Below are 11,285 nucleotides of genomic sequence, written 5' to 3' on the forward strand. Positions count from 1 at the left end.
TTCTCTTCTCTTCTCTTCTCTTCTCTTCTCTTCTCTTCTTCTCTTCTCTTCTCTTCTCTTCTCTTCTCTTTCTCTTCTCTTCTTCTCTTCTCTTCTCTCTGCCCCTTCTCTCTCTGGGAGGCCACACCAGACTTTAGAACCTGGGAAAAGGGCTCCAAGGAAGAAGGAAGGAGGCAGGTTCCATATTCCAAAATTCCGTCTTCCATCTTCTGAACGGCATTAGTTTTTCTTCTCTGTGTGGTACTAGAGATTGAACCCCAGGCTTTACACAAGCACTGTACTACTTGAACTATATTCCCTAGGTCTTTACAGACCTTTCTTTCCCTTTTGTGGCTTGCTAAGTTTTTTATGCAAGCCTTGACTTTGTTTTGTCACCCTGGCAGCCCAAAACTTGCAGTCCTCTTGCTGGAAATTCCTGAGAAAGAAATTTATATTAATATCACTTATAACTGATAATGTAAAGATGACTTCCCTGAGTTATCCAGTAGGGTTTTCTCCCTTAGAGAAAAAAATGTGTTTTAAGTCAAATGGAAATAGATAGGAAGGGGGAATAAATCTCCATAATATTTTTCTCATAAAATAACAACTCCCCTATTAATGACAATGTTAGCTAAAGTGCTTTACCATCTCAACCATCTTCATGCTCTATGTTGGCAGAGCATTTCCAGACTTAGTATTTACAAAGGACTGTTCGTTTGGGTAATAGCTTAAATGGAAGATTTCAGAATATCCAAGTGTTGGATATAACCATACATCATGTGAATTAGATGGTATGATAGCTAATCTCCACCATACCATGGTTGGCTAAGAATTGCCATGGAAACACACTCTGTAGTGCACCTGTAATGATGTTTCTAAAAAGGTTGAATTGCTGAGGGAAGACCCATCCTGACTGTGAGTCTCACCTTCTCATAGGCTGGGGTTCTGGGGTGAATAAACATGAGGAAGAGAGCTGAGCATCTCTCTTTTCCCTGACGGAGGATGCATAGGAGCCACTGCCTCATCTTCTCGTTACCATACCCAGTAGACTATAGCCTCAACGAAGGACCAAAATAAACTGTGTCTTAACTTTTTGTCAGGTAATTTGTCACAGCAAGGAAAAGGGTAATTAATACAGATGGGCTTTTCTCTATGATAATAGTCTTGATTACAAAATACATGTCCTCATAGGCCATACAGCTTTGTTTTGGAGTATAAGACTCAGGGGTGAGTTATAATTAGACAATAAAGGGAGGGATAGGGTAGGGAACACTCCAGACATGTTAAGAATAGGAATTGGATACTTTGATTTCATTTCCTATTTGCACTTCCTTTATGTCCACTCTTATCTTATTGCTCTAGCTAATACTTCAAGTACTTAACAGTAGAGGAGAGAGTAGACATCCTTTTATTGTTCTCATCTTAGTGATACTCCACAAGGGCAGCAGTAAGCACTTTAGTTCTCACTGTATTATGCCTCTGGGAATATTGGTGCTGGATTTATGCCAGCCAGCTTTTTGTTATAGAAGCTGCGGAAATTATGGATAGAATCTGTTGCTATGTATTTGATCCCGAGGACTTTGTCCATATACCATATGATAGAGTTAAGAAGTAGGACTAGCCCTGTAAACTTCCTATATAACTGAATTAAGGCAATAGTCCACATGCTATTATATTGATAGGACTGGAAAGAAATGTGCTTAGAGAAATACTCTTTATCTCAATAATGTGTGAAGGTGAGAAATAGACAGTAGTTTTTATTTCTTTTTTAGACGAGGTCTGACTATTGTGATTTAGTTTGGCTTCAAATTCATAATCTTTCTGCCTCAGCCTCGTGAATGCTGGGATTATAGGCTTGCACCACTCACTTTACTTTGAACTGGGTTTTGATGGAAATAAATTGGCCAGGGAAATTACTGTAGTAAGAAAGTAAGAGAGGTCAATGGATTAGAGATCTGGATGGGTGTCAAAGAAGTGGTTTGGGGAATGTTAATGCAAGAAAGGTGAATGGGTAGAAATTAGTGGTCACATAGGATAAACAAAACTGTTATGTGCAGGATTACCAAAGGGTATTCTTACCTGATTATGTCTCAACCACTGCTTGTTTTCATCTGGAGCAACTAATCTCTGAACTATATTATTCCAGCACTGGAATAAAAACCACATAAGAATACAAAGATTTTTGAACAACCTATCTAGCTAAATAGCAGACTCAAGTCTATTAATTAAAGATTCTACCTAAGAATTTTATTCCAGAATAGGACATAACATACACACTAAATAGCCAATTTAAATTAACTTTTGAAAACATAAAGTCACTTTTATCACCCTGCTATTGAGAATGTTTCTTGTTTTTTTCTGAAATATAACATGGATAAAATATGAAAGTGTACTTAGCACATGTGCTATCAATCATGATTAATAATGTATTAGTTATAAGTTTGACTGTTCGGCTGTACTATAAAAACCAATACATGGTTAAATAAAAAAGAGGGCATATTATCTTGTTACATCTTACTAAATAGGTTGTCATTAATATGTGAAAACAATTTCCTGTATTTTTCAAAAAGTTCTACACTTAATTTACAGTAACCACTCTAGATATTGCTTGGTAGAAGTCATGATTTGTGGGTCCCTTAAATCTCCAGGGACAAGGCTAATGTTGTGGTTTCCTAATATTTCCTGACTTAAGCAATTTTAAATAGTTCTACCCACCTAGACTGAAAGTTGAGCCTCTTGGCTAGTGAATATTAGGAGAATTTTATGATATAGAATGCTGACTTTCAAATTTAAATAGTGACATTATGCTTGGAGGCCAGTTCTAAGTTGACATCTTGTGTAGAAACACCAGCATTAAGGATGAGTTACTACTTCATTTATGTATTAATCAGAATCAGACTTAACACTTCTTAGCACAAGGTAAGGCTTTACAAAATGCAACACATGTTAATGAAATCGATTCATAAAATAAGGTTAAGGCTGTGTGGTGGTGGTGCATGCCTTTAATCCTTGCACTTGGGAGGCAGAGGCAGGTGGATTTCTGAGTTTGAAGCCAGCCTGGTCTACAGAGTGAGTTTCAGGACAGCCAGGTCTACACAGAGAAAACTCTCTCTCTCTCTCTCTCTCTCTCTCTCTCTCTCTCTCTCTCTCTCTCTCTCTCTCTCTCTGTCTCGACATGATGTGTTGAGCCTCTTGGCTAGTGAATATTAGGAGAATTTTATGATATAGAATGCTGACTTTCAAATTTGAATAATGACATTTTACACACACACACACACACACACACACACACACACACACACACACACACACACATATTTAAGGCCCCAAAGTGTTGAGGATAGAGACCCCAAGGGCTACTCAGCATGACCAAAATCCAAATTGAGAGTCTGAATTAAGCCAGCCTGTGACTTCCTGAGGGGAAACATTTCTCATATAACAGCATTAAATGTATATTACAGGGAGTTTTAAGAGAAAAAGAACACACACACACACACACACACACACACACACACACACACACAAAACTACGTACTGGTTGGCAGTCATGGGGGAAGCAAGCAGCAAGCAGTGAAACAGAAACCAAGAGCATTTAGTTAGCTGGGACATTTTGACCCCAAGTTTCTACAGCAGTTCTTTTTTTGTTAACTCTGGGTCAACTTATACTCACAGCACCTCACGCAATTGAGGCCCACCTCCAAGGAACACCAAACTGCTGGCTATCTATTGCTCTTGTGACCATAAACAGGCTGGGTAAGGTACCTGTTCCTAAGGCTTAGGTCCAAATTACTTCAGTTGAAGTAACTACTGTAAAGATTCTATCTTTAATGAAGCTGTTTCCATCTGTGCAAAGTATTGCATTAGGATCTTTCAGAAGGGTGTCCACTACATCTGAGTATATCCCTTAGACCACCATGGTTACCTTAAGATGGTCATGTATGAGCACGTACAGGTTGTCATCAGGTAAGAGGGCAGCAGGATTGATAGTGATGGGTTTTTCAAACTAGATTGGAAGGTGGTCCAGGAGTAGGGCCTGTTATATATCACAAGGGCAATAGATAGCCAGCAGTTTGGAATTCCTTGGAGGTGGGCTTCAACTGCATGAGGTGCTGTGAGTATAAGATTCTGACCCATATACCTTTAATCCCAGCACTTGGGAGGCAGAGGCAGGTGCATTTCTGAGTTCGAGGCCAGCCTGGTCTACAGAGTGAGTTCCAGGACAACCAGGACTATACAGAGAAACCCTGTTCTGAAAACCACCTCCCCCAAAAAAGATTCTGACCCAGAGTTAACTTGTGTGTGTCTTTCAATAGAATGTCAGTAGGTACCACAGCTCTAAGATAAGTGGGCCATCCCAAGGCCAGAGGGTCCAATCATTTGGACAGGTATGTCAGAGGGCTATTCCAATGGCCCCAAAAAACGTTTTGAGACATTGAAAGTGCTAGGGCTAGAGGCAAAGTCAGGGCTGTTTTTAAAGCATCAAATGCTTTTTGTTCAGTCTCAGTCCAGATTAGTAGCTGGGTGCCCCCTGTGTGCTGGTATACAGAGGCTTTGCTATTTCTGCAAACTCTGGTATTCAGAGACAATAATGCCCAATCACAGCTAAGAATTTTTGAACCTGTCTCTTAGATTTTTAGTATTGGGATCTGAAGGGTGGCAGAAATCCTACACTGAGACAAGATCCTTTTGCCTCCCTTCATTTGGTAACCAAGATAGGTAGCCTCTGAACTATAAAGTTGGGTTTCTTTAGCCTACACGCTGTAGCCCAAGGTCTCTAACTTTTGCAGCAGTCCCTCTGTGACCCCTTTATAAGCTATTTTGGCTTTAGAGGCTAAGAGGAGGTCATCTATATACTGTAAAAGTATGGTCCTGGGAAAATTCTGATGGAAGGGCAAAATCTCAGTCCCCAGTGCCTCATCAAACAGGGTTGGAGAGTTTTTAAATCCTTGGGGCAACTTGGTCCAAGAAAAATGCCTACTATAATCTCTCAATGGGTCCTTTCAAAATGTCCTTTCATAAGCAAGTTTGGGTTGACTAGCATCTCATTTCTCAGGTCCAAGGCAGTATACATCTTTTTCTCTGGAGGAATCAGGTTTGTGAGTGTATAGGTTTGGGACCATAGAGTAGATGCTCTTGAACCTCTTACTCACTTCCCTCAGATCTTGGACTAGTATATAATCAGAAGTCACAGGGTAACAGGTCTCGGGTTAAATCACAGGTTGTCTGTCTCTACAAGTTGGGCAATATGGACTGCAATTCCACCTTTTGTTTCTAGAGTCACTGGGTATGATTTGATATGGATCAGGGTAGCTGAACTAGTGAACAACTGTGCTAGTTTGGTGTTGGGGCAATCCCAGGGTTGATTTTTGCCCATACTTCCAGGAGTCTGCTGTAAATCTGAGAGCTAGTCAAATTGTTTGATTGTGGGTAGGGCTTTCTGTTAGAAGATCCTTTTCTCACTAAGTGCAAGCAAGACACCAGCATCTTGCTGGGTATTTATATGTCTGGGTCTTATCAGAGTTAATGGTTTATGTAAGAGGTTTTATCTCAAAAGGGGGTTGGAGAAATCAGACATGACCAAGAATGAGTGGGTTATTGTAGAGAGAATCTCTTGTGTTCTGTATGGATGCAGCACCTGTTAATAAAATACTGATTGGCCTATAAGCTTAGGCAGGAACCGGAAGATGGGACATCCAGTAGAGAGATTGAATTCTGAGGTGAGAGAGTGGCATAGGGGATTTGTCCTGGGACATGAAGGAAGACAAGACATAAGAAAGCTGAGCAGCAGTAATGAGTCACATGGCAGAACTTAGATGAGAAGAAATGGTATATTAAGTTATGAGCTAGTCAGAGAACTACCCAAAACTTATGGCCAAGGTGTTTGTAAATCTAATAAAGCCTCAAGTCATTATTTCTGGGAATAGAGGCACAGCATACAGTAAACAACCCACAACAGGTTACTATCCCCTTTCCTAGTGTTATGGGCCTACGGTTGTTCAGAGATTCACTCGTCAGACCACAAGTACATTTTAACAAAGAAGAGGCTTTATTAATGTATTGACAACAGAACTATACTTTTGTTTGGGATTCTCAAGATGTAGGTAGCACTGAGCAATTTTGTTCAGGAGTTTATAAAGGTAAAAACCATATGGTTACATTCTGGTTACCTGTTAGCACATATCTTGCCTATGTGCTAGAATGCTGTGTGTGTAAGCAGGAGCTCAATTTATTAAACAGATGTCCTGCAATTTTGGTTATCTTGAGCAAGCAAAGCTGGTTTATAGAAATGGGAAACATGGTTAGCATTGTGGCCTGTTACAAGAATAATAGTTTCTGTGAAATTGTACAAGACCAAGCAATTACAGGGATAGTTAACATTCCAGGAAGTTATTTGTTTTTGAGCGTAGCTTCTACAGGCTAGAGGCATTTTTCTTTTTCTTTTTTCTTTTTTTGATTTTTCGAGACAGGGTTTCTCTGTATAGTTCTGGCTGTCCTGGAACTCACTCTGTAGACCAGGCTGGCCTCGAACTCAGAAATCCACCTGCCTCTGCCTCCCAAGTGCTGGGATTAAAGGCATGCACCACCACTGCCTGGCTGGCATTTTTATTTTTCAAATCCCTTATGCACAGTAATTAAACTTCAAACATAATGTAAGCCATCACATTCCTCATTGAGTTGTATCTTGGGGGTCAAACTCTATGGTGGGTACCTGTTTATATTGGATCTAATATACCCAGTTACAGCAATAATTAGCCTGAGCAGAAGGGCTATGGGCACTGCGATGTCTGGCAGTATTCTTACTAGCTAGGAGGATCCTGAAAATATGAAGCAGAATCATTCTTTTTTGTTTTCCTTCCTGTTTTGGGTTCTTTTTATTTTTGCAATTTTTGTTTTGTTTTTGTTTTTTTGTTTTTTGTTTTGGAGTGTAGCCAAAGCATCTCTAATGATTCTTGAGTGGTTTGCATAGAAATGACAATTTTCCCTCTCTTTTTTTCTTTTCTTTTCTTTTTTTTTTGAGACAGGGTTTCTCTGTGTAACTCTGGCTGTCCTGGTACTCACTCTGTAGACCAGGCTGGCCTCGAACTCAGAAATCCACCTGCCTCTGCCTCCCAAGTGCTGGGATTAAAGGCGTGTGCCATCACCGCCCAGCGACAATTTTCTCTTAATGCCATATAATAACCTCCTTGTTCTGCAGTTGGTTGAGCCCCCTGCCATACTGTAAAACCACTTCAGCTAATGATTCCTCCTGTTCTTCCACTGTGTTAATAGATTTTCTAATATGGATAGACCCTGGTCTATTTGATGTCTTAGGTTTTTGAGTTAATGTCTGCCCCATGCAACCTAATCTTATTAGGAGAGGTATGAGGAGGGGTGCTGCTTATTTCTTTTTGAGCAGGAAGGCTGAAAAGGCTTGTGAATGTAAGTGCTGTCTTTCTCCTGGACCACCATAAGTGCACATCTGAGGAAACAAGGATACTAAGATGCAAATCTTCATAGTTTTATTCATATGCCATATAGAAAAATAAGGAAACAACCAGTTAGCACATGCAAGCCAAATAGTTTTTGCTAGTCAGTCAAAGAACCTGATGGAGTGATTCCTGAGAGGTTTAAAACTTTGATGGTGAATCTGCATTTACTCTTAAGGGGGATTTAGACATATTACAGTTCTTTTAATAAAAGCAGTTCCCTTCACTGTAAATCCAATCTGGGTCAAAAAACTTTTAGTACTTATAAGCTGGCATACTGATCTTATGGTAATTGGGGATTCTGGGGAGGTTGAAAGAGTAGTGCTAGGGAGAAGAGAGGAGGTGTGGTAGCAGGAAGTGGCTTGACAGCATTGGGGGTGGTTAGGATGACCAGATGTAGTCCCTTCTGGCTGGATCCCAATATCTCTCAGCTCTTGATCCACACCTTATTTCCTTATTGAAAGGGATGTGGATGAGGCAGTGGAGTCTGGAAAGCAGCCCTGAAGTAGCTCACAGCCTCCTAAGTCAGATGTAGAACCTGTATGGACTGAAGTACTTGATGGTTTACTAACTTCAGTGGTGAGTTCTAATCCCATTAGAGGGAGATGGGTGGAAGTCTCCCCCAAAAGAAAATAGTCAAACCTTTTACATAAGGAGTATGATGAGCTCTAAGAAAGGTAGGGGAAGGAGTTCCATCCATTCTTTTCCAGAGTCCAAGGTTCTTTTAGTCACTGTCTGCTTCAGGGTCTGATTTATCCTCTCTATCTGCCTTGAACTTTGGGGATGATAGACACAATTCAGCTTCCAGTTGATCTCCAGAATGACAGAAAGGCTCTCAATAATTCTAGATATAAAAGGCTATTTCTGATCCTACGGATTGCGACATTCCGAACCTAAGGGCTATCTCTTCAAGTTTCTTGGCTGTGATCTGAGCAGTCTCTGGCTTGGCAGGAAAAGCTACCACTCATCCAGGAAATATATCCACAAAGACAAGTAAATATCTGTATCTATACTGTCCTGGTATTGATCTCTTTAAAATCTACTTCCCTCTTGAAAAACAAAACAAAAAAAATAAATAAAATAAAAAAAAATAAAATCTACTTCCCAACATCTCCCTGGTCGTGAGACTCCTTCCTTGATGCCTGGGGTGGACCTTATTGGAGGAAATGTTGGTGTGCTGAATTTCCTGTGTTATCTCTTCCATTCCCACGAGAAACAATCTTTTCCTTGTAAATTCAGTTAACCTGCTTTTTCCTAGGTGTGTCCCTTCATGGAGGTGATGTAACAAATATTTTCCTAGTGCTCTTCGAGGGAGCACTGTTCCCTCACCAGTTAGTTTGAGCCATGCTCTGGTGCCCAGGTTTTTAGCTGCCCTTAAGTCATTTTCTGAGCACTGGGGTCTGTCAGATAAGATGGATTCTGAAGACATTTTGCTGCTTGTAGGGCAGCATCCTTGGCTTGTCAGTCATCCTGTTTCCAATAACCTTTAGTGAATCTATGTTTTGATGTCTGAGATAGTGGATGGTAGTCACTCAAATTAGTACCTAGATTGCAGCTATTAAGTCCAGGATTTCAGTCTTGTTTTTTAGTATCTTTTGCTCTGTCATTTGAAGGCCCCTTTCTCTGTAGATGGTTCTATGTACGTGTGGGGGCAAAGGCATATCTACTGTCAGTACATACATTTACAGTCTTTTCTTTCTCCAATTTGAGAGCCTCAGTGAGTACAACCAGTTCATCTCTTTGTACCAAGGTCCCTGGGGAAGAGCTTCTCCCCACTGGACATGTTCCACAGTCACATGTTCCACAGTTCCACAGCTGTCCCAGGATACCTGGCATCTTCCTAGATAAAACTGCTGCCATCTGAGAACATTACCAAGTCTGGCTGCACCCATGCGGGTATCTGTCAGGTCTGGCTTCAATCCATATAATGTGGTGGTAATCTCAAGGCAGCCATGTTGGATGGTAGTGTCACTGGTCTCCAGTAGCAAAGTGGCTGGTCTTATGGCAGCTGTCTAAGGATACTTAGCTCTCAGATGTCCTAAGAGCAAGGCTTGATAATGAGTTGTACTGAAGTTAGTCATCTGTCTATCTGGGGTGGTGCTCAAGAGAGCCTCAACCGAGTATAGAGTCATTATCCCTGATGTTGTAGTATCTCCAATTGTTGGTCTGTGACAACAAATGCCTTTGCTTAAGTTTCCAGCAGAAAGAAGGTCATCATATTACAGGAGAGTTACATTCTCAGCAGTGAATGCCTGCAAATATCTGTGGAGTGCCCCATCAAATAAGGTTGGAGTTTTTGAAACCCTGAGGCAGCCCAGCACAGGTCAATTGAGCACTGACCCCTTTGTCTATTAAAATCCATTCCAAACTGAGTATCAGCTGACTTTACTGGCCAGAAGAATGCTGAAGAAGGCATCCTTTAGATCTAGTGCAGTGTAAACCTGCTTCTCCAGAGGGGCTAAACTCAGGAATGTATGGATTTGGAAGATTTGGAATATTTGGGTGAATGTCCTCTACAGTTCTGTTCACTTCCCAGTGATCCTATACCGGCCTATAATTAATTGCCTATTCCCAGCTTTTTAATAGGCAATAATGGTAAATTTCAAAGGGAGTGGCAAGGGACTAGTAAGCTGGCTTCAAGTAGCCTATCAACTCAAACTTTAATTCTCTGTTTTGCCTCCAATGTCATAGGGTATCCCTTTACCTTAATGGGAATAACAATACTTTTTAGTTCCACTATGACTTGGAGGTTGGGGGGCTGCAAGTTCCAGTGGGTTTGTCTCTTCCCAAACAGAAGGAAATTTCTGTTGTAGTTCTTGTAAAAGACCCAACTTCTTCTCTAAAGGAGGGCTGTTTAATACAATATATTCTTCCCCTAATGAGATACTAACATTTTGTCCATAACTTTAGGGCTTTTAAAGTCAAATTTAATTTCAACTTTTTCAAAACATATTTCTGCCCTTAGTTTGTGAAGTAGGTAATGCCTCCCCAGCAGATGATATGGGCATTTTAGGCATGAGTAGGAAAACATGCATTACAGTCCCCTTCCCCAAGCCTATAGTTCTAGTGGTCCAGGAGCAGATCTGTGAACCAGTAGGTCACTGTATCACAGTCTGTTTCTTACTCAGTGGCCCACCTGTATGGTTTAAACCTAAGTAAGTGACCCCACATCCACAAGGAAATTGACAGGATCCTCCCACCTGCTGAGTAATTCTGGGCTGGGGTGGTGGCTGCACCCAGACCCCATCAGTCTGTATCTACTTGGAGCACTGATGCAGTCTCTTGTTTTTTGGTTTGTGTATTCACCTTTCCAATGGCTAGTCCCTTCAGAGTAGGCACACTGATATATTCTTGGGCATCTGTCTCTCCAATGACCACTCATTACAAGTGGGCACATTACACTTTTCTCAAACAAGTTCTTTACTTGACATCTGTATTTTTCGGTTTCTTTCCTTCTTTTATAAATACTGTACACAGAGGTCTTTCTTCCTGGAATGGCTACCACTATAATCTTAGCGAATTTCCTGGTCTGCCTATCCTCTGGGGTATCCCTCTTGTTGCTCACTGTGAGGTAATTTTAACTTCAAATCCTTCTATTCTCTGAATCTTTGAACGTCTGATGCTGACTGAAAAAAAAAAAATAAACCTATGTTAATAGCCTTCTGATTTTCTGGAGCCTCTGGTTGAGTGGAGTGTAAATCTGATAAATTTCCTGAAGACAGTCCAGACAAGCAGGTGGGACTGACTCATTTGGACCCTGGATTTCCTGACTTATCTTACTTAAATAAATTTGTAGGGTACTCATCAGTACCCTGGATACTACCCAACAGAGTCTGAAGA

At 40.8% G+C, this 11,285-nt stretch overlaps 1 pseudogene; it reads right to left on the minus strand.

The window, feature by feature from the left end:
- Positions 1-8,331, minus strand: part of LOC116076528 — a 47,400-nt pseudogene extending 39,069 nt beyond the window's left edge.
- Between the last annotated feature and the right edge of the window lie 2,954 nt (positions 8,332-11,285).

This window comes from Mastomys coucha, unplaced genomic scaffold (assembly GCF_008632895.1).
Source record: "Mastomys coucha isolate ucsf_1 unplaced genomic scaffold, UCSF_Mcou_1 pScaffold4, whole genome shotgun sequence".
Taxonomy (NCBI): domain Eukaryota; kingdom Metazoa; phylum Chordata; class Mammalia; order Rodentia; family Muridae; genus Mastomys; species Mastomys coucha.